This window comes from Bos javanicus, chromosome 28 (assembly GCF_032452875.1).
Source record: "Bos javanicus breed banteng chromosome 28, ARS-OSU_banteng_1.0, whole genome shotgun sequence".
Taxonomy (NCBI): domain Eukaryota; kingdom Metazoa; phylum Chordata; class Mammalia; order Artiodactyla; family Bovidae; genus Bos; species Bos javanicus.
Genome location: NC_083895.1, coordinates 33,217,109 through 33,243,478, shown reverse-complemented (window position 1 = coordinate 33,243,478; position 26,370 = coordinate 33,217,109). Strand labels below are relative to the sequence as shown.

The window sequence follows — 26,370 nt, the reverse complement described above, 5'->3', positions numbered from 1 at the left end:
TCCACATACATACTTTTTATTGAGAAAATGGGGAGGCCTTGGACCTAGAGGACCTAACCCATATGTCTGATGTCTCCCACACTGGCCAAACCTACAGAGCTTCCCAGGTCAGCCACTGCCTGCTCTACGATGGTCTTTTCATGTGACTACTGTCTACCCAGCTCCCAACCAAAAGGATCTCAGTGCAATCTCCCTAACAACCTGGAAAATTTCAACATGTACTAAGGGCTCAGTGCCTCTTTGCCGACTGACTCCTGCTCAGCCAGGAGCCTGTGAAGTGCTGAGAAAAACAAAAAGCTGTCAATAGTATTCCAAGGGCAGGACAAAGAGTACGCTGGGTGACCAGTCAGGGTCTAGGAGGGCAGTCCCTCAATTTATATTTTTTCAGGGGCCAGAGGGCCTCCCTCTCTTTACCCCATGGCCAAGTGTCTGAGAATAGGCAGAAGTGGTATTCAGAAAGTCTGCACCTGTACAACAGGGCTGGTTATTAAACTACTTCAATATTTTCTTATCAGTTGGTACAAAACTGCAGCTCTGAATATCCAGGGTGCCCCACCCTCTTACCCTGGCTGCTCCCCTAGAGCTCCCAGACCTTTCCACAATTCAGCAACTAAGTGGTTAATGACCTTCTCACCCTCACTGCACAGGGCTTTTTAGGACCCTGCTTTAGCCAAGATCATTCTGATTGGTCAGTGCAACTGTTAAATAATTTAAACACCCTTGAAAGCAGAAATAGGAACTTGTACTCTTTACTCCACCCCACTATGCCAAGTGCAGTGTCTAGCACACAGCAGGTCCCTGGGAACACCTGCACGCTGACAAGAATAGATCCAGCCAGTCCATCCTAAAGAAGACCAGCCCTGGGCATCCACTGGAAGGACTGAGGCTGAGGCTGAAACTCCAATACTTTGGCCAACTCATGCGAAGAGTTGACTCATTGGAAAAGAGTCTGACGCTGGGAGGGATTGAGGGCAGGAGGAGAAGGGGACGACAGAGGATGAGATGGCTGGATGGCATCACCGACTCGATGCACATGAGTCTGGGTGAACTCCAGGAGTTGGTGATGGACAGGGAGGCCTGGTGTGCTGCGATTCACGGGGTCGCAAAGAGTTGGACACGACTGAGCGACTGAACTGAACTGAACTGACAGGAATAGTGGCCACATTAAAGCTACAAGGACAGGACAGACAGCACATATTTACATGTGGGGAATGGGAAACCTGTGATAAGACTGCTTATGTCCCAGAAAATGGCCCAGTCATCTAGCCCATGAGTGGAATCCTTTCTGTCTGCCGTAAAATTCTTTTTATATCCTATTTAAGTGGATATAACTAGAGAGAGTATATAATCTATAGTATATTACTATACATAGTATTATACATACAGTTATAACTATATATTTTCTACATATTTTTCTGTTTCAGGTCACATAACTGAGGATATATGTACAAATAATAATAGAAATCAACCCTCTATATTGTAAGTATATAAATAAAGGGTGAAAGTGTTTCTAAAACTAGAATGTGGAAAAGGTTCTAGGCTATCTAAGATTGTGCAGACTGCCACCATGTTACGGTATATCACATGGGATTTGTCCAAGTCACTTCCAAAGCCCTACTGAGCTCCTGTCAGGATGGAGTGTCCCTGAGCTTCAGAGAATAAAATTCAACAATAGTAAAAGAGATCTGAATCCAAGACCAGTCAAAAATCGAAGGTAGTTAGCTATGAATTTGTTACCTCTAAGTGGGATCAAGTCTAAAGCCATCAGGTACCATACTTAATAACACTAAAAAACTGTTAAATATGATCCCTCAAGAATTACAGAGAATGAGAAAGGAGCTAGGTGCCCAGAAATAGGTGGCTGTGTTTCCAATTATTTGAAAAGAGATGAAACATTCCTTGAACTTTGGATTAATAAATTCATAAACTTACTTGCATCAGACTATGGCTCTGAGAGTCAGTATTTGCTTGTCCGATGTTGTATGGCGATATAAGTCATGTGTGTGACCATGTTACCCTTTTCACATTTGTTGTCAGGAAGCTCAGAGCTAAACTGTGACCCAGCTGCAAAAAGGCAGCACCCCATCATCTCTACATCTACTTTCAAACTTCAATGTCAAGATTTATAAAATTATTATAGTCTATTAGTGTTTTTCATTTTATTAACTCTAGTAGGCTAGCTCAGTCCTTCATATAATGAGGTAAGATATCAAATTAATGTAAGTTCACTTCACAAACAGGCAGTTTCTGTGCATTAAGGACAAGTTCTGTGAGACAAGCAATGAATGTGGATGGGTGACTAAGAATAAAGATGTATATCATATCTCCTTTTCAAAATGTCTTTGACAAGAATTCTGGTAATTCTAACGATATCCTTGTGGCAGAAAAGAAAAAGTGGACTAGAAAGTGACCACTGTAGGTAGAATCTAATTGGTTCAAGAATATACCTGAAGAATTCTAATTAATGGCTCAACTTGCTCTGGGAGAAGGTTCTGGAAACTTTGTCCTGGTGTTTTGCTAATGACTTGGTTACAGACTTGCTTATCATATCTATGGAGGCCATCACCCTCCAAGTGTTAGTTGTTCAGCTGTGTCCGACTCTTCGTGATCCCATGGACTACAGTCCGCCAGAAGCCTCTGTCCATGGGATTTCCTAAGCAAGGATACTGGAGTGGGTTGCCATTTCTCCTCCAGGGGATCTTCCCAACCCAGGGATTGAACACTGGTCTCCCACATTGCAGGCCAACTCTTCACCACCTGAGTCAGCAAGCTCCCATCACCCTAGAAATATATTTAAAAGGATTCAGTAGGATTCAAAATGATCCTGCTGGAATCAGCTCGCTGTTTCAGCCCACAGGATGGCATTTTTCAATGTCTATCATAAAAATCTAAATATAAAGTTCAACTATCCCAAAATACACATTTAAATAAAAAATTAAAAGGCAAGTGAAAACTGGGGAAAACATTTACAATCTCTCTGATAGTCAGTCTAAGGCTTAATATTCTTAATAGTGTTTGAAAATCATTAAGGAAAAGCTGAAAGCCCTAAGAGGAAAATGATCAAAAGATGGCGATAGAAAATACACAAAGAATGCAAATGGTCAATAATGAAAATGTGGGGTAAAATTTCAGCTTCATTGGGAATCCAAAATATTCAAATTAAATAAGATATTTTCACCTAACTAGCAAATTCACTGTTTTCTTAACTCTTAACATAGTCTTGTCAAAAGTTCAGAGTAAGAGACTAACACAGCACTAATGGGAGAATGAAATTGTTTTAACCTTTCTGGATGTCAGTTTATACTAAAGCCTTAAAAACTGTCACCTTTTCATCCAGAAATTCCAAGAATTCATTCAGCAAATATCAAAGAAGTGTATATGGTTTAAGTATGTTCATTACAGCATTATTTATAATAACATTGTAAACAAGCCTAAATGCCCAATGGTAAAGGAATTATTACATAAAACTCTCTCTCTCTCTCTCTATATATATATATGTGTGTGTGTGTGTGTGTGTGTGAGTGATAAATAGCATGCAGCAAATGATATCGTAATTTAAAATATTATAGGCAGAAATCTATTGATCCAGTAAAAGTATTAATTTAAGAACCTAAATTAAGTTATAATACATGTAATACACACACAAAGATCTCATGCATGGAATTAAGTCATCCATGCACTCCCTTCCATTTCCAATACAGATTTTCATCCGTACCACGTCTTCCATGTTGATGGTTAAGAGTCATTAGTATGTTAGTCATTTCCAGTTTATAAACTCCTGTTACTATACCATCTTGTACTTTGTAACTTTATGACAATTCTTTATACACAAATACACTTTGATGTATACATATATATCCACATATCTAGTCATGGGTGGATGGTTGGATAGATCCCAGACATACACCACTAACCCTTTCCCTCTCATACTTTTCACTGGTTATTACATTTTCTATCTAGGTTGAAGATCAACCTAGATGATCTTCAAATTCTTTTTCCTTTCTATCTATATTCTTTCCTAGCTCTCCAAGAACAATTCCCTGAAGAAACTAGTTTTTATACTGTTTGTTTTTTTTTTTTAATGTGACTCTCATGAAGTTAAGAATGTTTTAGGTAGAGCTGGGCTGAAATTTACCAGATAATATAGCTTATAGTTCTGCATATAGTTTATCGTTCATCCATTCATTCATTTTAAGAATGTTTTGATGCCAACTTGGTGCCTAGCACTCTGCTGAACTCTCAGACTATAAATATAGCTGAGGCATGGTCCCCAACTGTTTAGCAGTAGATACAGACAGGGAAGCAGCTACCATATGAGGCAGCATGGTGGGTTAAATTGGATGATGAGTCCTACTCTGAGGAAAGACAGAGCTAGGTCTGGGAAGACTTCAAAGTCAGGTTTTGAGCTAAGTCTCAACCCAAATGAATTCTCATCTTTTGAGCATATACTTGCACTCTATGCCAAATTTGGTGGTGAAAGAACACAAGAAGAGGAGATAGCTTGATTCTGGCACTCAAGTAATTGACATTCCATAAAGCTTATTTAGCACCAGAAGGCATGTCTGTGACATCCATCTCCAGGATGTCAGGCTCTCAGTGAGCACCTCCATCTGGGGATGTGAAAGATGCACAAGTCATGGCACCAGTGTGTTTATCATCTATGGGAAGAAAGAAAAGAAGTTGAACTTGAAAGGAGAAATCATACAGGACAGCATATATTAAGCAGCGTGGGCAAGATGGACTCTAGATGTTGAAAGAAAAGTAATTCAGGCATCAGTGGTCACCTTTTTTGACCCACCTGACTATGTTTCTGCTGAAGTCATTATAGTAAGTGAATCCAGAGGTGAGGAACATGTACCCTCCCTATGAACATGCAAGATGCCCCCAATGTCTTGTTCCCATCACTCTCTCCATCTGGCTGTCCTCCTCTCCTCTCAGCCCATCTTTCCTACATTTCTCCCACCCTGGAGACAGGGCTTGGTTCTGGGCTTTGACTATGTCTCCAAAATTATTTTGATTCACGGCTTGAGATTTTGCAAAACCACACATGCACGCATGGAGCCTGTGGCCTCAGGTTCTTGTTTGTTTTTAAGAGTCTAAAGAGTGAGTTTGTTTGGCGGGTTCTATAAATGGAGGTTTTCTTTACTGGGGAGATGTAAGGGCGCGGACATGGTGTGCTGCAGCCGCGGTATGTGTGCACGTCGCCATGGGGCGGAATCCAGCGCCCGGCGGGGAGGCTCCCACAGCCATTGGGCAAACATATGTTAGGCCAAGAACACAGCTCTTCAACCTCATGAACTGTTTGCTTGAAAGATAACAGTGTCTCTTCCACACAAGCCTTTCACCACCCTCCACAAAGGGAATTTTAAATTCAACAGATGGTGTCTACTCATTGCAAACCAACCAGAAAAGAAGACATTTACATGGCTGGGCCTCCAGGCCCTAGGGACCCAGAGAGGCCCTCCTCAAATGCTTGCCCAAAGACCAGCTCCCCATGGGCAGGGCCTCCTGGAATGGAATCGGGCCAGGAAAACCAGCAAAAATGTGCCAACTGCTGATTCTGTGAGGTCTCAGTTGGCTGAAAAAGGTGAAAACATGTTTTCTGTCCCGGACTACAAGATAGCTTTATATCTCCTTCAGGAAAGAAAGCCCTGGGAAATATGGTGACCTCCGAAAGTGGCTTGCCACTGGAGCCTTTTTCCATCTTCTAACAACTCTTGCTCTGTGCTTTGCAAAAGCTTTCAAAGAACCGTGCCAGGTTCCCACTCCGTTTCATAGAATGGCACATGCTGGGCCCTGAGGACCAGCGCCTAACAGAAGTGACCATGCTCGGAACCAAGAGGAGAGAGCCAGTGCTTACAGACGCACAGAGAGGAGCAAGGGATTTTCCCGAGACTAAACGAAAGTTCTCTCATCCTTGTCTGCCTCTCCAGTTATCTGATTGCTGCTCTTGGGGGTAGAATGTCCCAGTGGTGATTTTCCAAGGCATGTGGTGTTCTGATCTTGTCAACTCAGTGAACCAAACACAAACATCGTGAGTGGACAAAGTAAGAGCACTAAATTAGGGGACAGGAGCTCTGGTTTCAAGTCCTAGATGTGCTGTAAGATTTGGGGAAAATAACACCACTCAGGTTTAACTTTCTAATTCATCACAGGGGCAAGAAAATCCCTGACTTGTATGGTTTGCAGATATTGGAGTGGGGAAGGCAAGGGATAAGGTATATTTAACAAGCCTAGATAAATATAAGGGTTGCTGATATTTGAAAGACTGTTTTGAAAACAATAATGTGCGTATTTTCAATACAGGTTAATCAGTTACTGGAAAAAAAGGAAGTGGCCAAAGCTTTGCAAGAGATACTAACACTTATTCAGAATCAAAACAGGGAGAGGATCCTGGGGGAATCTTTGTCTGAAGAATGACCAGAGACCCTGATTCTTGTCCTGCCTTGGTCACTACCTTTCTGCAATGCTTCAGTCACATCCTTGCCCCTTACTTTTTTGTAAACTGTGGGGGCTAGATTCAATTATTTCAGACATCTCTTCCCTTTGTAACATTCTTTGCTCTGAAGTGTGTTGCAGGAGAAAAACACCCAAACAAAACCAAAGTTTTATCATATCTTTAATTATACTACCATTCATTAAAAAGTTCAGCATCAATGTGGCAGGTCATTCTCAACCTTCCTGTGGCCCCAAAATGGGGTTGAAAGGCAGGGGTGCAGGGAGAGTTTCAAGTCTCAGGTATGAAGTCTGATTAATAAGGACCATCTGAGAGGGAAAAGTTGGGGGAGAAAAATACACCCCCCCTCCGCCCCTGTGTTTTCCATCTTTCACGGCATCCCAGACCAGGGAGTGACAAGGAAAGTGACTCAGTGCTCAGAGGGCAAAAGATAAATGTTTGATGAATTGGCCATTGGTAGGGAAGTGATAGGCTTTGTATGTGCATAATGGCTGAGCTGCCTTCCCGTGTCGATCACCTGCCAAGATAAGAAGCCATAATGAATGGACCTTGAGATGCTCTGGACAGGAACGGTTTGCATGTGACTTGTTTTAATAAAATTAATTTTAAAAAGAAGAACAATAGCAATTTGGTGGGACCAGAAAGGCTGAGAATTACAAATATCCAGAGTGGACACTAACCATTGGTTTTTCCATTCACTGTGCTTGTCAAGTCAGCAGAAGGCAAAAAGGTGATTTTGTTACAACCTTGTGTCATCAAAAAGGCTGTCTGTACTCAGTACTGTGCAGAGACCCTGAGATATAGAAATTAAATGGCTTGCCTGAACAGAAAAGTATCCTGATATGCACAGAATCGATCATTCATTCATTCATCCATTCATCCCTCCATCAGCAAAATTCAACTGAGCATCCCCTACCTAGGGTGAATGAAACAGGTCTGCTCCCATCCACAGTAGATCCTGGTGGGCCTGGCTTTTCCAGCAAAGTGAGGAACACTCTCCTGGTCCCAGGACTCCTACTATGCTAGGTGTCCCTGCGATGTAGCCAGGACTGTACCTCCTTGGACATGGCCTGCTTCTGGTGAATTTCTAATTTCTATATTTATTCCCAGACTTTGGTCTTCTGGCCGTACATTTGTGCCGGGCTTCACTGAGTTTACTAGGTCATCTTCATCAGAACAACACGCTGCTTGTGAAAGTACCACAGTGGTGGGTTACCACCAAGAGCAGCAGTCATAGAACCAGAATGACGGACTTTAGCCCAAGTAGCCTCTAGCTATGCCTGTGAGTAAATTACTTTGGCTTTTTCCATATATAAAATGAAGGATTGGAGCAGATGATCTGCTCCATTTTTGGACTAAAATTATCTGAGGCCTTGAGAAAACACTCTGATAGGCCTGGGAGTACAAACCTGGCTAAGATATCCTCGTGTTCTCAAGGGGCCCAAGATCTCAGGAAACAAGGGCACAAACACACAACCACAACACAGTGAGGTATAAGTGCTCCCTCTGCCTCCAGATGACCTTAAAAGGTCTCTAAGTTCCCTTCCAATGCTCCAATGGTCCTAAAATTAGCGTTCTAACATCTATTTTTCTTTGATTTTTAAGACAAAGTACAGACTTACACAGAAGTTTGGTTATCCAAGCATTCTAACAGTCACTTCCACGATACTGTGCATTCCCCCATGTTAGAACAATCCAGTGCAAAATGTAACATTAAAAATAAGTCCCCCTTTTATATGGCAGCAGATGGTGACTAGACTTATTGTGGTGAGCATTTTGTAACGTATAGAATCACTATGTTGCATACCAGGAACTAACACGATATTGTAGGTCATTTATACTTCAGAAGCAAGCAAGCGAACAAACTCAGAAAAACAATCCGATTTCTGGTTACTAAAGGGTTGCGGAGAGAGAATTGGATGAAGGTGGTGAACAGGTACAAACTTCCAGCTACAAGACAAATAAGTACTAGGGGTGTAATGTACAACATGATAAAGAGAATTAACGCTGCTGCTTGTTACAAGTGAAAGTTGTTAAGAAAGCTCTCATCACAAGGAAAAACTATTTCTTCTATGTAATTTTGTATCTGTATGAGATGATGGATGTTCACTCAACTTATTGTGATAATCACTTCATGAGGTAAGTCAGTCCAGTCATTACACTGTACACCCTAAACTTATATAGTGCTGTGTGTCCACTAAGTCAACAAAACTGGAGGAAAAAAAATAAAACAACCCAGAGGGGGAAAAAAAAACCAAAAAACCTCCCCCTTCCCGCCTCTGAGTGTTTCCTTTTTTCCATGACTGCAAAAGGAAAGCCACTCATTACTAAACAGCTCAGCAAGGCTCGCACTATTGGAGAATATAAAGTTTTATGAGCAGGTCTGTCCTCCTCTCTCTGGGTGTAAGTGAGAAAGTGAGTGAGAGAGAAAGCCGGAGAGGTCTGGCTCAGGAGTCCAGGGTGAATTATAGACTGCCGCTCAAGATTCACAGCTCTTCGTGGTAGGAGGTTAATATTCTCACATGTCATTAGGTCTGCTGGCTCTCCTGATGGTTCACTGAAGCAGGCAGCAAATTATTTCCTCACTCTGCAGAGGACAGCCCACTTCAAAGCAAGGGAACTCAGGTCAGGATAGGCCTCCGGGTGGATTCATGACTTGGGATCACCAGGGGTTGTCTATAGGTAAGAATGGGCCCAAAGCCTTTGACAAAAATACCTTTTTGATCCGTCTTGACCCGGCTTTCAAGTCAGACCTCCAGACTTTATTCCTATCACCTTCTTAGAAGACTGGGTAACATGTCTGGTCTTTTTATGGTCACTTGAAGTGTCTCCACCTATTCTCTGCTGCTGGACCTCTCACCTAGAGTTCACAGCAGAGACTACACATCTCCTCCTGGGAAGGAGACTGCTGGCCAAGGCAAATCCAGCTGCCCATGCCTGGACTCAAGCCCCGAAGGGCTGCTGCGCTGCATGCTCCTTCCACCAGCAGCCACAGACTTGGTGTGTCCTCCTTTCATCCCAGTGTTTTACTCTTGTCTCCCTGACAATCGGTTAAGCTCTGGGCCTACAGGATCAGTGGGTTCTATCTCTTTGTGTCTCCCCTGATGACAGCTAAGTAGGAGGAGGGAAAGTCTTACCTACCTGCCCTGGACACAGGCCCAAATCCTGATCTTGTCTCCTTTCCATAAGAAAGGGACAAAAAGAGCCCCAGAAATGTTTCCAACATAGGCTCATTCAACTATTTCTTTTCAGGTACCTTGGAAAGTACTACTTCTAAAGACAAAATGAGGAAAGAACGATAAAGGCACAAGATACAGAAGAAGTCAGGGGGAAACTCAAGGCTGTCTCTCCTCAGGCCCCGAATTCCTAAATAAGTACGCTTCCTGCACATACCCGCCACAGTCTGCACTCTTGTCTTCTCAGGTTGAGGTTCTTTAAACAGCAAGAAGGCTGTCCTTGGGGGGAAGCTATTACTAAGAACCCTGCATATGAGGGCAGCCCTCTCCTTCTGCACAATCTGAGAGGGTGCCCCCACTAGGGAGGGGTTTGAAGGGACCTTCCAGGGAGCCTGGAGGACATACTCCTAACAGGCCATGTCCAGGCACCATCCCAGGGACCCCTGAGTGGCCATCACAGCCCAGGGGCCAGGAAGAAGCTCCTGTCCAGTAGCTGCGGGAAATTCTGACCAGTCTCACAACGGAGAGGGGAGGGAGGATGACAATGCTAACACTGGGCAACCCCCTGGCCCCCTCTTCAAACCTGGATGCCCAAACACAAGTTGGGAAGAGCTCTTGGTAGACCAGAAAGCACTGGGGATACAAGGGGCAATTATCCCTGTTCCAACCCTGTCTTCTTCCCCTGCTGCCCTCACCCGGAGGTTTCATCTTCTGCTTCCCACTTCTCCCTATCTATTCTCCTAGAGAATTCTACTCCCTTGCCTCAAAAATATTCTGACCTTCTTTAGCATCATAGGTTTTCCATAACATACAAAACAAACAAAAGCCCTGGGAAAACGAACAGAAGCACAGGTACACACCCAGGTTCCAAGGATCTGCATATATACAGTACAGAGGACTCAGAGGTCAGCCAAGCAAGCCCCAGCTGCTTCACTCCAAGTCAGACTCTAAAACCAAAGCTCCCTTGAGCTGTCACACAGCTCAGCAGTCCTCCCATGGCTCCGTTAAAGCATATTTAGTGAGGCCTCAAGGGCAGAGCACTACGCTAGTGGTCAGCAGGCTAGACTCCAGTCCAACTCACTCAACATGCTGCGTGTGAGCAGGGCCCTTCCTTCCCCTCTCTGGGGCGCAGATTCCTCCAGAGCAGAATAAAGTAAAAGGGGTGATATTACCAGGGTGTCTAGTAGAGTGCATTAGAATCTCAGAGATACTTATTAAACATACAGAGGCCAAGGTCCACCCTTAACCTACAAATCAGGTTCTTCATGGGTGGAGACTGGATCCGTACAGTTAATTCCCCACATCATTTCTATGTACACAGAAGTGTGACAAAGAATGGAGTCCTCCAACTCAAATACCTTCAGGGACCAGTCAGGTATTGAAACCCTGTATTTCAATGAATCCAAGGTTTATCCATTACAGACATACCATTATTCTGCATCTTGGTGAATGAGAAAAACCACTGTATGTTAAAAATGACCCAATGCTCCCTACCTGAAAATGTCTCATGAATTCTCTTCCTTTTTTATATCCTGTTCATTGCTTTTACACAATTAATTTGTCTTTCCATGTCAAATCACAGTGAATTTTCAAACAGCAAGTGAGATATTTTATATATGTGTGTGTGTGTGTGTGTGTGTGTGTGTATTTCTATATCAACTGAAGTGAAAATAATCAGAACTATAACCAAGTTGGAATGTGTACTGACAATGACATGACAGCTGCCTCCTGGCCAATGACCAATTTAAGTAGCCATCAATTTTAAGATGGATTCAGGGATGTTAAAATGTGAAAAAAGATTGTATCTCTTAGAAGAGATAAGATACAGAAAATGCAGGTAGGACAATAGGGAGTAGTGAGGACTGAGGAAATCAGAGTACATGCTCTACCCAAAGGCATCCATCTTTGTCCTGGTGTTGTCCACAAGCAGCAGTAGGCTGCATTTTCCCATGGGCAGGACAACCATATAATTTGTTGTCTAGCCCTCCCAGCCCTTCACTTTCCCATCTCCCAGAGTTGAGGGGTAACTGGTTATGCCAGGAAAACAGGCTTTAACTAGAATAGTCCTGGGCCAACCAGGACAGAAATTACCCTACTCATTGGTACCCCACTCCAGTACTTTTGCTTGGAAAATCCCATGGACAGAGCAGCCTGGTAGGCTGCAATCCATGGGGTCGCTAAGAGTCGGACACGACTGAGCGACTTCACTTTCACTTTTCACTTTCATGCATTGGAGAAGGAAATAGCAGCCCACTCCAGTGTTCTTGCCTGGAGAATCCCAGGGACGGAGGAGCCTGGTGGGCGGCTGTCTATGGGGTCGCACAGAGTCGGACACGACTGAAGTGACTTAGCATAGCATAGCAAGCAGCATAGAAACCCCTGGGTAATGTGATGACCAGCACTCAATTAACTGTAATATTCAGTTCTGTAACACCATGCATCCACTGAAGCTATTTTTCTATCTCTATCTTTAAAACTCCCAGCAAGGCTGACCTCTTGATGCCTGGAGCATTCACCTAACTCTCCATCTCTCCCTGGCAGGCCCCCACAGTGACCCCTACAATTGTTTGAAGAGATGTGATCAGTGGTTCTCAACCAGGGGTGACTTTGTTCCCCTCACCCCAGAGGACATATAGCAAAATCTAAAGACAGTTCTGGTTGTCAGGCTGGGAGGTGCTGCTCGCACTTGGTAGGCAGAGGCCAGGGATACTGCTAAACCTCCTACACTGAACAGGAAATCCCCCGCAACAAAGACTTATCCAAACGTCCCCAAACATTAGTGCCGAGGCTCCCACCATTTGCCCTGTGTGTGGATCCGTCTCTTCACAAGGCATTCTTTCCACAAGGGTACTGGTTATACTGGATTAGGGCCCACCCTGCTCTATTATGATCTTATTTTAACTAATTATGTCTAAAATACTCCTGTTCCAAATAAGGTCACACTCTGAGGTCCTGGGGTTAAGCCTTCAATATATGAACATGGGGGAGACAGCCATCCTATAACATCTCTTAAATGACTACGATTCCCATCAGGAGCACCAAGGCTCTCATCGGTGCGCAGGGAAGTAATGCCATGAGGGCAGCCTCTGTGAGCAGCTGTTTGAGCCAGGCCTCAGAATATAAACAGTGCTGCGGGAGTCAGCCCCACGCTTGCTTCTTAAACCATATTCATTTTCACTCTCCTTTCCCCAGACCTGGCTTCCTATTCCTGGTTTAACACAACCATCATTCAGAATTTAAAAATACAGCACGCTATTTATCTAAAGTTCACACTTGCATCCATCTTCATTCTCTGAGACACGGCCATGAGCCTAGAGGTAAGTGAATAATGCTGGCATGAAGTCCATGTCCAATAAAGGTTTGATCCTTTTTCTTTCCCTTCTCAGTCCCAATGATGATGTCACAAAACCAGGATATCATGGAAGGGGATCTTAAGCATTCATTCAGAAAACTGTGACTCTCAAACAAAGAAGCATTTTAAAGATTCTCGTTAATCCTTGGCTTAGATTAAGAAAAGGCAGGGAAGCCATGGCTGTTGTATTGACACCAAAGAAAAACAGACTGAAGACGAAAACAAAACTACCTACTAAAATAAACAAATACGCCAAAGCTAACAAATCAGAATCGACTGAGACCCTCAGCATAGGTGCCATCAATGCTACAACCTTCAGCAGCCATCAGAAGTCATGGCCATGAGTCAGAAATCACCAATACCAACGGGAAAAAGTTACCATATGTTTAAAGATAACATCCACAGCCTTGCTTATGCCTGAAGTATTAGTTGCTGCATTCAAATTGTTTATAATTCTCACGGAGAGACAAGATGTCGACATGTGGAAATTAAACGATACGAGATTCAAGGAGTAATTTAAGATCACAATAGAACTGTCACAAAGCAATATATGATTATATGCCAAATAAACAATATAGAAAATAAGTACAGGAGCTTGGAGGGAGTGATTCCTTTAGGCAAGAAGTCCAGGAATGACACTTCCTGTGACGTAGATGCTCAACTGAGATTTGAAAAGTATAAAAGTATATACTGTATCATATCTTTAAAAGAAACAGAGGAGTGGGCAACAGAGGTTTTAGGAGGATTTTAGAAGAAATATTATTTAATGATTAAAGACAACTAGTAAAACGTGCCTAAGTTGGAAACCTCACTCTTAAACGACCCCAGAATGACAGGGATGGGCTTCGGACTGACAGTGGTATTGTGGGGGCAGCTTCCAAGATGGTACCTAATGATTCCCTCCTTCTAGTGTTCATGTCCCTGTGTCATCCCCACAGCTTGAAGGTTGGCTGGACCTAATGAATATGGCAAAGTGATGGGATCGCTTTTTTTTTTTTTTTTTTTCTCTCTCTTTTTTTTGAGATAAGGTCACAAAAGACCATGACTTCTGCTTTGCTGGCTCTGTTTCTCTTTTTCTCCTCTCCTCACTCACTTCCTTGAAAGCTAGCTGCCATGTGGTCAGTGGCCCCGTGAAGAAGCCCATGCAGCAAGTACCTGAGAGAGGCCTCCAACCAGTACCCAGGATGAAAATGGGGCCTTAGTCTAACAGCCTGTGAAGAACGGACTCCTGCCAGTAACATGTGAATCAGTTTCAAAATGGATCCTCCCTAATTGAGCCTTGAGATGATTACATCTCTGTCTGTCATACTGGGGCTTTCCTGGTGGTTCAGCAATAAAGAATACACTGGCAATGAAGAAGACACAGGTTTGATCCCTGGATTGGGAAGATCCCTTGGAGAAGGACATGGCAACCCATTCCAGTATTCTTGCCTGGGAAATCCCATGGACAGAGGAGCCTGGCAGGCTATAGCCCATGGAGTCACAAAGAGTCGGACACAACTTAGCAACTAAACCACTATCATCTTAATTGCAGCTCTGTGAGACTGGATTAAGCCACATCTAGACTCCTGACCCACAGAATCTGTGAAAAATTTTAAGCTATTAAATTTGGGGGGTGATTTGTTACATAGCAGCAGATAACTAATACAAAGGGCAAGGTGCTGATGCCTCTAACTCTCGAATTTGCCTTTCCGTCCTCAAGATAAATGGGTATCCAAAAAAATTAACTGAGATTGGGAGATAAAGAAGGACAAAGGAAAACAAAAAATACTTATATATGAGTAGCGATTGTATATTAGATTTTGGGTGTCAGCCAGTTTGCATTTACATGTATGAGTGAAAAGATACAAGCCAAACACCAGGTGATCTGGTCTCCAAATTTCCCCTAGTAGCCTGTCCTAGAGGAAGTAGATATTTAGACATTGTGTCCAATGATCTAACCTCTTGAAGTGGAGCTGGGACATTCTAGGTCACGTCTCCCATAAATAAAAATGTAAATGTGTCATTCCCTAGAACACAGAGCCACACTCAGGGATCCACGGCCAGGGGTATCAATCCTACTATGCAGGCTTTTTTTCCTGGACACCATCTCCTAAAAGCTTACAAATGAGTCCAACCTGATGAACAAAAAGATTCAATGGCTTGAGCTCATGTCTGTGAGTCAAAGTGGCCACAGTCAGCAGAACTTCTGCCTTCTCAAAGCTGAGTTGCTACTCTGGGTCAGGCCACCCACTTCTGAAGGTGTACACTTTGGACCCTGGAAGGGACAGGGTTAAACCAGAACTCACTCAGGGATTGCCTTTCTGTGTGAACATGTACACAAGATCTTGAGCTGGAGTTCCCAGAAGCAGACTTTGAGATGAGGACATGAAAGCAAGACTTTTACTTGGGAGGTGATCACATAAAGCGTCAGAATGTGAGTTAAGAAAGGGAAAGAAGTTAATAAAGGATGTAAAGGATGTATGATGAGGTAGGTTACTGCTGAAGGCCACTGGGATCAACCCCTCTTTAGGGTATGGATCAGTAAACTTTTCATGTCAACAGTCAGATAGTAAGTGTGTTAGGATATGTCAGCCATATCATCACTGTCGCAATTACTCAACTCTGTGTAAGCAGCCACAGATAGTAGGTAAATGAATGAGCATAACTGCATTATTATTAACTGTGTAGTACACTAACTGCATTATCTGTGGGAGTGTACCCACAGATAGTAGGTAAATGAATGGGCATAACTGTGTTCCAATAAAACTTTATTTACAGTAACAGTTAGCAGGCCAGATTGGACCCTGGAGCCAACTCCTGTTCTAGAGTAGCATGGGATGAAATGTGGACCACTTCTTAGCAATGAGATGTGAGGGAGCTGGGATATTTATCTGTCTTCTTCCATCAGTCATTGAGGGCTGAGCAGGTTCCAGTGGCCCAAGAAAAGAGCAGCAGTTTGGTGCACACAGGAATGGTGAGTGCCCAGGGGCTACACATAGGGCACTCACAGCTACAGAGACCCTATCCTAGCCTAATCCACTCTTAGAGAGGACAGGAAGAGGGAGGTAATGGAAAAAGAGGAAAGGAGCAAACACAGAGGATTTTTAGGATGGGTAGTGTGGACTGTCAATACCTTTCTCCTCTCTCGCTCTGTGCTCTACTGGACTTTTAAGGAACTGGCACTATGAGGAATACAGCTTGTGGAGTTTTCCAGTAACATAATTTACCTTTTGTCCCAGAAGTCCTAACCACGTCCTGACCACATCAGAAGCCTCAGCCCTTTAGTATACTGGGAGACTCCTTCCTCCTTCAAGAACATCTTCCCCTGTGTACTTTGTTTTTTAATTGATATTAAAATGTCAGTTGGTTGGAGAAAAGACTGGGAAAATCAACAGAAGAGATTGTCCAGCTATGGCGTGGCTGATGCCAACCCACTCCATCCTCACAAAAAAAGGACCCCTCCTTCTATACCCCAGTTAACGTCAAAGAAAAAAAACATTAAATTAAATCATCTTACTATGTAATTGGGACTAGGCCTCAGGCTGCAGCAGTAAAGAAGGGATTAAGGGCAGAGCCACCTGGGCAGCCATTCTCCTGGGTCCCATTACCACCCCCCTCACTCCTTTTTATAGCCAACAGATTAAAATGCGAGCCCAGCAATCTTTGATCTTTCACTTGCTGACACAAATCCTTTCAAGCTTCCAACATTTTCTGCTGAGGTAATTAGTACTAATTAAAAGGTTTCCAACAGTCTTTGCTCCATTTTTTTTTTCTGCATCTCCCCCTGCTCCCCCTCCCCAAAAGAAACGGCTTTTACAAGTACCTTCCATCCCCGAAACACGGGCATCCCTCACTTTCTTTATCTGACTTGGCCAGATCAAGTAGATTAGTGACTCCATTATTTCAAATACAAAGCCAGACAACAGGTTTTTACTATCGCTCCTGACCTGTGGGGAGTGCATGGGCTTAGACAGAAACAAGCATCTTGGCTTGTATGAAAAGACAGGCCAATTATGCAGGAAGAGACACCGTGCAGAGTCTTCTTCAGCCCAAGAAAAGATACCCTTTAATGATGAAGTGTTTCTCTCCAGTGTCATGTACCCTCACATGTGCACACATGCGCACATACACACACACACACACACACACACACGCTGCTTTACTGCGCAAACTGACAAGCTGCAAAAACTTGATTCCTTGCTTGTTTTGTCCCCATGCTTTCTTTTTGTTTGGAGGGGTTATAGGGCAGAGAAATATCCATATGGACTATTTAAAGGATAAGGTCAAAAAGTTAAAGAAAGGACAATCTTAGCAAAGTTTGAAAAAGACTTAAAGGGAATCACACACACACACATGTGCACACAAGTTTAGCCATGGATTCAAATTCCCAGTTGAACAATTTCCCCTCTGACTCTCTGCCATGGGAGCACGGGCCATGGAAGCTTGGGTGTTGTATCAGAGCTGGAGCCCTGCCCTGGAGCCAGTGCAGCCCTGACTAGGGCTTCTCAGACACACCAGGGCCCACAAGCACCTGTCCCTACAGAGAGGGCCGCTGTGGTCTGGCTGGCAAGACACATCAGGTCAAGGAGGGGAGGAACCTGGTGCAGACTAAAGGCTACAGCAACTGGCAGTCTATTCCCCACCTTTGACTTAGCAAGAACAAACATGGAAAGGGTAGACGGTATTAAAATCTCACTTAGTCCCCCTCCATCTCTTTCTTACAGATGTGAAGACTGAGACAGGGATGGCTGGTTCCTCCTCAGAGCACTGTGACTTGGAGGCAGCTCCCACCCACCTCAGCCCCCCACCTCCTAGAGGCAGGTGTGAGAACTGCTCCTCTTGCCTCAATGAGGGCAGCATTAAGGATACCAGAGGTGGCCCACGTGCTCAAGGTCACACATCGGTCCACAGCGGCTCCTCCCAGGCTCTTTAGTTCATCCCAGACGTGGGGAAGTGAGATGGCTCACATCCTCCCACGTCCTTCATGCTTGCACCCAGCTTTTTCCGGAGGTTGGGGCTGACCCCCAGCCCCTACCCCTCTTGTGGTCCTATGACAGCAATGGCTGCAGCAAGAAGATGCGTTTTTCTAACTCAGCTGCTGGGCTCGTGTGTAAAATGGGTAGAGATACTCCTTTAAAGTTGCAGGACCAGGAATTAGTCACTCCAGACCCCAAATGGGTTTTGATGAGGCTCTCTTGATTAGTGTGGGATGCCATTAAAATCTATATCCACTCCCTGCCCCAACACCCGCCCCACAAAAAAAAAAAAAAAAGAAGGCTAACGCTGAAAAGTAATGGATTTAATGATCTAGAAAATCTAGACGCTAGAAACTCCAAGGGAGATCATATTAAATTAGACCAGTACAAACAAGCCAAACTAGATTTATCCTCTTGTGGTCACAGATTTTATCTACTAAACCAGGTTTTCAGGCTAGTGTCTCTTTTCAATGAATAGAATTTTTGAATGTCAAGTCCCAGTGTTCCTTGTGGAGGATAATTTACCCCCAGGATCTCTGTTCAGATGGGGCTGGCTGTACCCGGTGTTGGAGAAGACCATAGACACACACCACCCCTCCTCCTGTTCCTGTGGCCAGGTCTCCTGTTGAGAACCAGCCACAGGAGGTTTCTGAAGGTGGGTGGAAACAGAGATCAAGGTACGGAGAGAGACAAAATGACGTCTTTCCCAACTGCTTCCTGACGGAATGAGGTTGAAACCTGAGAGGGAGAGGAGGAGGGGAGTCAAGAAATGGCAGGGAATATTCTGGAATGGATGTCCCCTTTTCTTAAAGAGATGCACATGAATTGGATTAAGAGTACCTTAAATACTACTGCGGACCTGGCTTATAAGGAAATCCCTCAGGACCTTCTGCTGGAGCAAAGAGGATATGAGACTATTTTGAGTTTTCCTTCTTCATGGTAAAACACCACCACCACCTCACTTCTAAAGCTAATGGTGAGGAAGTTGTGTTTATCCAGTATTTCTCTCCCAGGTTTCGTCCCCCAGACCAGCTGCTGGGGAAAAGGCTGTCCCCACAGAGGGACAGGACCGGGTTGCTGCGGTGCTGGTTTGGGTCGCTGCTAAGACATAATTACAGTGGAGAGGGGGTGGGGGGAGGGAGGAAAATTACTTTTGAAAATTATGAAAAGTACCTTGACGGCATCTCTTTGAGGCTCACATTTAGCTCTCGGAAAAGATTTCTGCCAAAGGTTGAGTTCTGACAGGGGGAAGATGAAATGGGGGCTGGGGGGAAAGGAGGGGTGGCTGCAAAGGGAGAGCCGCCTGTCAGAACTGATGACTTAGCAGCCTGGAATATTTACCCACCCAATCTAGGGGACGGCTGGGGAGGAGAGGAAAAGCCCGGGCAGCAGTCCATCTGGCCAAAATGACCACACACAGACACATGTGCCAGTCAGGCCCTCAGCCCACCAAGAGCTCCCCTGAAGGCTCCGAGCATCTGGGAGAGAATTCAATTTAGACACTAATCCAGAGTCTCCAGCTCTGTGGGTTCCAACCCAGACCCGGGGCTAGGAGCTCCTGGCCTAGCTTCAGTGAGGGCAGGACGCAGCACCCCACACCCAAACACCAGAGGCAAGTCCCAGCACCGCTGCCTTGGGTCCCCACATGTGGGTTTAAGACATCACACTCTTTCTAAACCAGTCAAGTAAGCTCACCAGAAGGCGCTTTTCCTTCCTGAACTCCGAAAGAAGCAGGAGTGCATACTTCTAATGTGGCATTTATTCTTTGTTTGCTTGGGGTTTGTCTGATAAGGATGCTTATTGGTTTAGTGGGGGAGACAGAAACCAGGAGTCAGAGGCAGTGGTGTACCAAAGAGGTGGGGAGGGTTCTCTTGAGAGTGTCCACTCTCGGAGGAGAAATATTTTGTCACTGACATTGTTTAGAATAGTCAGCTCACGGTGGTGATTAAAGTTGGAGCCAGAGGCTTTGTTACTGTTTATGTGTCCTCTACAGACAAGACATATCCTTACTGCCTGTACCTGGGGTGACCTGTCCCCAGCTCCAGGTACACCAGTGCTCAGGAGCCCTGGCTTCTAGGACCCTTCTGCTTGCTACAATCTATGTGATCCTGGACAAGCACTTGACACGTGTGGGTCATAAGTTCTTCATCTGAAAAACTAAGGCAATTGACAAAACTACGGGAAATCGGTTAAATGATTACTTAAGCTCTTCCACTGGAAAGTTTCCCCCCCAAATATTTCACCTGGAAAATACAGCAGTGGAAGTTATTGCTTGTGACTACATTTTAAGGCAAGGGCAGGGCTTACACAGAAAAGGCGGGTTCATTCTCAGAAGCTCTTCAGTTCGGCTCAGACATTGGTTCCAATATGGGGAAGGAATCCGCTGACCCCGACAGTGCTGTCAGCTGGCCCCTCATGGCAGAAGGACACAGCTGGGGGAGCCGCAGGGAGTCTGGTTACGCACTCTGCCTAGAGCCAGGCCAGCACTGACCACAGCATGCCTCTGCCCTGCAGTCAGGGACGCTGGGCAATGCCACCTATTTCTGTAACACTCCAAGACAGAAGGCAGCCTTGGATTTGAAGGCAAAAGTTGTTTTGTTTTGTTTCTTTCCAAAGATGAGTTAATATGTTTCAAGGTCAACTGGAGAAAGGGTATACCAGGCAAAGAAAAAAAAAAAAGGTTTTTAAACTGCTGCGGCTTTAAAAAGCTTAACCAGTAAAGTCCCTCCAGCCTTCAGTCAATGGGAATCAAAACAATGATTTCAAGCTATTTTCTTCGGTCTACAGGCAGGATCACTTAGATGTAGTCTTGCTCCTTTCTTTTCCTTTCCCCCCGTTTCCAAACTGTGATCCATTCCCCACTCCCATGGATGCATTTTGACAGTCTATTGTGCAGTCTTTTCATGACATTAGCCACCTCAACACAAACACTCTTTGGCAACAGAAGTCTTCAGGAGTCGGGAGTGGGGGTGGTCCTCTCCCCCTGCTGCCCTCCTGCTTCCTCAAATCCTAGAGGCAATGCCGCAGAAACCTATAAGCAGAGAGGATTTCGAATGCCTGCCTCTTGCTTAAAATTGATTTTCAGACGAAAGCTCCAGAGAGCCAAGTATCCCCACAGTTTGTAACACTCATCATCTCTGACGATGAAGTCATTTGCTGCCATAAGCAGAACAAGGGTTAATGACCCAAAATCGAATAAATTACTGGATTCAGATCTATCATGACCATTGGTTTTAACATAAGCAGGAGCCAGTGAGAGTGGACTCGGAGCCATCACAAAGACGGACGCAGCCTCCCTTCCCCTCCTTTGCTCACAACAGTAAATCCCAAGGAAGAGCATCTCAGACTCACCCACCAATTAACATTTCTCACACTGGTGTACGAGGGGCCATGAAAAGTGATTGCATAGTAAATCAGTCTGGAAATCGCCTTGAGACACCAGGAGCTGTCCTCAAGTGTATGGGATGGTGGGGCGGGGGTGGGGGGCGGCTGTGGGGAACAATATGTGGCAGGGGAGGCAGAAGAGCTTTCTTCCCTAAGTGGTACTCTATGGTCTCACCCAGGATGGACGAAGCAGCGGGGTACTGGGACAGGCAGCTCTCAGCACCACAGTAAAGCCTCAAGCACTTTATCCAAACAAAGGCCAGTGAGGGATGAGGGAGATACAGGGGAAGCAAACGAACACGCAAGATCAATTATGGTGGGGGGCAACCCTGCGGCCCTGCTCCATGACAAAGATCTCAAAGCAAATTGTGCCAGAGTGGAGCTGATGTCCCTGGGCTGAAAACAGTGCTCTCCTAAAGGCTGCCTGCTTCCCTCCCATTCATAGAAGGGGGCTTGAAGGCAGAGCATGGGAAAGGAGGGCGGTGTGGGCAGACAGGAGCCTAGGGAAGAGAGACAAGGGGGCGGGTGAATGAAAAACCACGCATAATGGCCCAGGATTTATTTTACAGAGAATAAAATGGCTCAATTTAAGCACTCTAGATTGTCGAAATTGGCTCGCATGAGATACTGGGGTACCTCCAGGAGAGGACTGTTACATCAGCTGCAGGAGACTCTAGGCTCAGGGGGCAGAGAAAGGGAAACAAATACATACACACACACACACACACACACACACCTCCTATGTCCTGAAAACTTCAGTGGGATCCGGGAGAACCACAGAGGTGACGTGGCAGGGAAATGCTTAGCATGGCATCTGAACGCCCTTAAAGCTTTTCAAATTGCATCTCTAATCTGCGGGGCTCATCATACCCTGCCCTCTTGCTTTGTGCTCCGAAAATGCCACATCTTTTTAAAAAGAAGCCTAGTTTATTATTTAGTAGGAACAGCGTTTTTTTTTTTTTTTTCTTCTATTTTTTAAGGGCTGCTAATAATTCTGATCCTCCTTTCAAAAACAATCCACCCCTCGCTAAGAAAAAGTCAGAGCGACTGACTAATGGGAGTAATTCAAAGTACCTCAATTAAAATTCAGGTTTTGGCCTTTTGAGCAGTCTATTTAAAGATTTTTTTTCCTCTAGATTGGTTGTAGACAGATGATTATTAAATATTTATGTGTCTGTGAAAGGGGCTCTTGGAGCTTGACTCGGCTGAGGGCAGAGTTTTCTGGTGCTGCCGTTTCCCCTCTCAGAGGCCCAGAGAATGATTACTTTATTTGGTATCTTAACTACTTGGTTTCCAGGAGCCCCACAGACCATCCAGTTGGTTATTATGGTGGGACAGAAGCAGAACAGCTCTTTCTATGTACAAGGTGAAGAAACCAAGAGCCTTATCTCAGCTGAGCTGATTCAGATTCTCCTCAGAACTCCATCCAAACTGTCACTCCCCTGAGCAGGCTTCTCTGTTCTCCCGAGTCCAAAGGAAGCTCGAGGGCCGCCTGGTCCTCCATCCTCAACAGACACCGCCCTGTATCACTGGGTTAACTCTCCAGGAAGACCAAGTTTTATCTTCTTAAATGGTTTATACTCCTCAAAGTCGGGATCTGAGGCTACTACAGCATCCGCACTTCTGACTGGCTGATTTAGTCTCCTTCATTTTGGGTAATAACAACTCCATTCCACATTGACCAGAGGGGTGGATGGGTTTTCATGACAGCCCAGACCATCCCTGAAGAAGGGTCAGTGTGTTTTACTACAAAGCTTCTTTGGGGGGATGGTAAGAGTTTGAGTAAGGGCTACTCTGCCCTAAGACTAGGAATAAGGACATGGGTGGGTGGCACAGGATAGCTGTATCTTCCTAGTATTTCAGGCAATAAAGATTCACGATCATTTTTCTATGCAGAATACACTGAGTAAAGCAAAGTGTTTCAGCAAGTTGAAAAGACTGGGTGACTTCCATACTCTGGAATATCATGTCGTTTTAAAAAGTATTTAGCAAGATGTATAATGTATTATAAAAAGAAAGAAAACAATACAGTAATATTTATAAAACGGTCCTATGTTTGGGGTAAAAAAAAGGTAGAGAAAAGGGAGAGGAAAGGGAAGAAACCAAAAGAATGAACTGGAATGCTACTCTGATTGAGGGGAATGAATCTATCTTGTTTGGCTTCCAGCAATAAAGATTTACAGCTTTTTTTTTTAGTATGAATGTAGACACCAATAAAATGATTAAAAAAAAAAAAAGAGGCTACAGTTTCAGTTTCTCAAAGTTGACTTTAGCACAATGGTTCCTAAATCCTACATCATCTGCAATGAAATACCCGTGAAGGGATTTAAAAACGCAGCACTGTTTACAACAGCCAGGACATGGAAGCAACCTGGATGTCCATCAGCATATGAATGGATAAGAAAGCTGTGGTACATATACACATTGGAGTATTACTCAGCCATTAAAAAGAATACATTTGAATCAGTTCTAATGAGGTGGATGAAACTGGAGCCGATTATACAGAGTGAAGTAAGCCAGAAAGAAAAACGCCAATACAGTATACTAACACATATATATGGAATTTAGAAAGACAGTAACGATAACCCTGTATGTGAGAGAGCAAAAGAGACACAGATGTATAGAACAGTCTTTTGGACTCTGTGGGAGAGGGAGAAGGTAGGATGATTTGGGAGAATGGCATTGAAACATGTGTAATATCATATAAGAAACGAATCGCCAGTCCAGGTTTGATGCAGGATACAGGATGCTTGGGGCTGGTGCACTGGGATGACCCAGAGGGATGGTATGGGGAGGGAGGTGGGAGGGGGTTCAGGATGGGGAACATGTGTACACCTGTGGCAGATTCATGTTGATGTATGGCAAAACCAATACAATATTGTAAAGTAATTAGCCTCCAATTAAAATAAATAAATTTAAATTTAAAAATATATATATAGGTACTGAGGTCTATACCTGAAACTTCTGACAATAGATCTAGAATATGGACACTGTCTGTAAGTTGTCTCAGGACTTTCTAATAACCTGAAAAGTTTGGTAACCACCAGACCAGGAGATCCACCAAAGATACATCCAATCATCAATCATCTGCCTCCATCTCTATGTCATGATTAAAGACCAGTAGTAGGCATTGTCCATAACTGAGGGACAGTGATTAACACAGTTATCAGTCAGAGTCTGCTCTTAATTTAAATATGAGTGAAGTCATCTATTGGTCCCAAGAATACCCTTTACCTTAGGTGAAAACCTAAGCTGAGACTGCACCATAATATCCAACCATACTTAAAAGAAAATTGAATAATTTTTCACTGTATTATTTGAAAAGTTACTCAGGGGTACAAATGCCTATATTTAAAGCAAAGTACCTTAAAGCAATTACCACTAAAGTCAGATACTCCACTAGTAACTTACAAGTGTGAACTTGAAAATAACTTGTTTTTAACAGAGATGAGTTTTAGTCAGTCTTTATTCATCTGTTTTTCATTGAATTACTCATTAATTTCCTCTTTCATTCATTCAGAAACTCATCCAACAAATATTTTTGAACCATTAGAGGTCCATCAAACCCATCTGGGCTACAGAACTCTGGCTTTACATCCTGCCTCCCAATCTCCATTGGATACCTAACACTGCATGGTGGTACCAAGAGCCATGCAGATGATTAAGGGCAGACAGGCATGGCCATGGCCATTCGTCATCTCTTGTCATCTCCAGTAACCACGTTGCTTCAATTTGTTAGGAAAAAATTATATTCCAGGAATTCCATTGTTGGCTGGCTCCTTCTTCCCTACCAGACATTGTGAGTTCAGAAACAGCAAACTCATTTCAACAGTATTTTTCTCCTTCAATCTACTCACTTTCCTATCACAACCTCCCTTGACCACCCTGCTCAATAATGTAAGCGCCTCTGCTACCTCTACCCAGGACTACTTACTTTATCATCTGCTCCCTTTTTTTTTTTCCCCATAGCATTTATCACCTTCAAACATACCATATAATTCACTCATGTATTGTGTTGACTGTTGAATATACATTATAAGGTCCACAGAATGTCTGTCAGTTTTGCCCACAGACATGAAACAAGCTCTTACAATAGTGCCTAATGCTCCCTGTGCACGAAGGTTGAGTGAGAAAGGATGAAAGGGAGGGAAGGAAGTGGGGAAAGCTGGTACTTTCTTTCCACCATGGTCCAGGCTTGACTTGAGTTAGGAAGGTTAATTAGCTGCCAACAGACATGAGTCAAGAGGAAAGATTTGAGGGATTATCAGCCTCCTCTTATTTTCCACCTGCCAATGCCCTCTGATCATGAGATGCTCAGAAACAGACTACTCTCCTATCATGACCCATGGCTATAAGGACAGCTAAGGGGGCCCTCCCTGTTCTGACTGCTCTCTAAATGCTAGCCATTGGTTCCTTGCACAGATACCAGTGAGATTTGTAAAGTTGTAAAGTGCAGAGCCTTTTGCATGTAAACACACAGCAAGAAGGTGGCCATCTGCAAGCCAAGAAGAGAGCCCTCACCAAGAACCAAATCAGCCAGCATCCTGGTCTTGGATTTTCAGTATCCAGAACTTTGAGATAGTAAGTGTCTGTTGTTCAAGCCCCTCAATCTGTGCTATGTCAGCCTGAGCTGACTCAGACACTATAGCAGGAAGGAACAAGAGTTCTCCTTGAATCTACAGAATCACTTCTATGACACCTGGGCCAGTGCCTGGCTGGGGGGCAGGGCAGGGTTGGGCACACTGAGTGAAGACTTAAAAAAGAAACCTAGTCCATCTGGATGGAGTCCCCTGAGGAGCAGCAGCTGCCGAGGGCCAGGATTTGGTTTTAGCGGGTGGGTGACAGGGGATCTATTCTCAGCGCCTTTAATCCATGAGGCACAACAGGCACAGTCAAGGGTTCTCTTTAAAAATTTTTAATGGCCAATAAAATGTTCAAGAGCTGAAAAATGACATAAAAATGTGAAATGAAAATCGAAGATTAATATTTAAATAAGTTTCTAAGAAAGAAACAGTATGCTTACTGGCCAGTCAAACGCAAATC

At 44.2% G+C, this 26,370-nt stretch overlaps 1 protein-coding gene across 4 annotated transcripts in view; it reads right to left on the bottom strand.

Moving 5' to 3' along the window:
• Positions 1-26,370, bottom strand: part of LRMDA (leucine rich melanocyte differentiation associated) — a 1,194,775-nt gene that overhangs the window by 562,822 nt on the left and 605,583 nt on the right. The window lies entirely within an intron of this gene.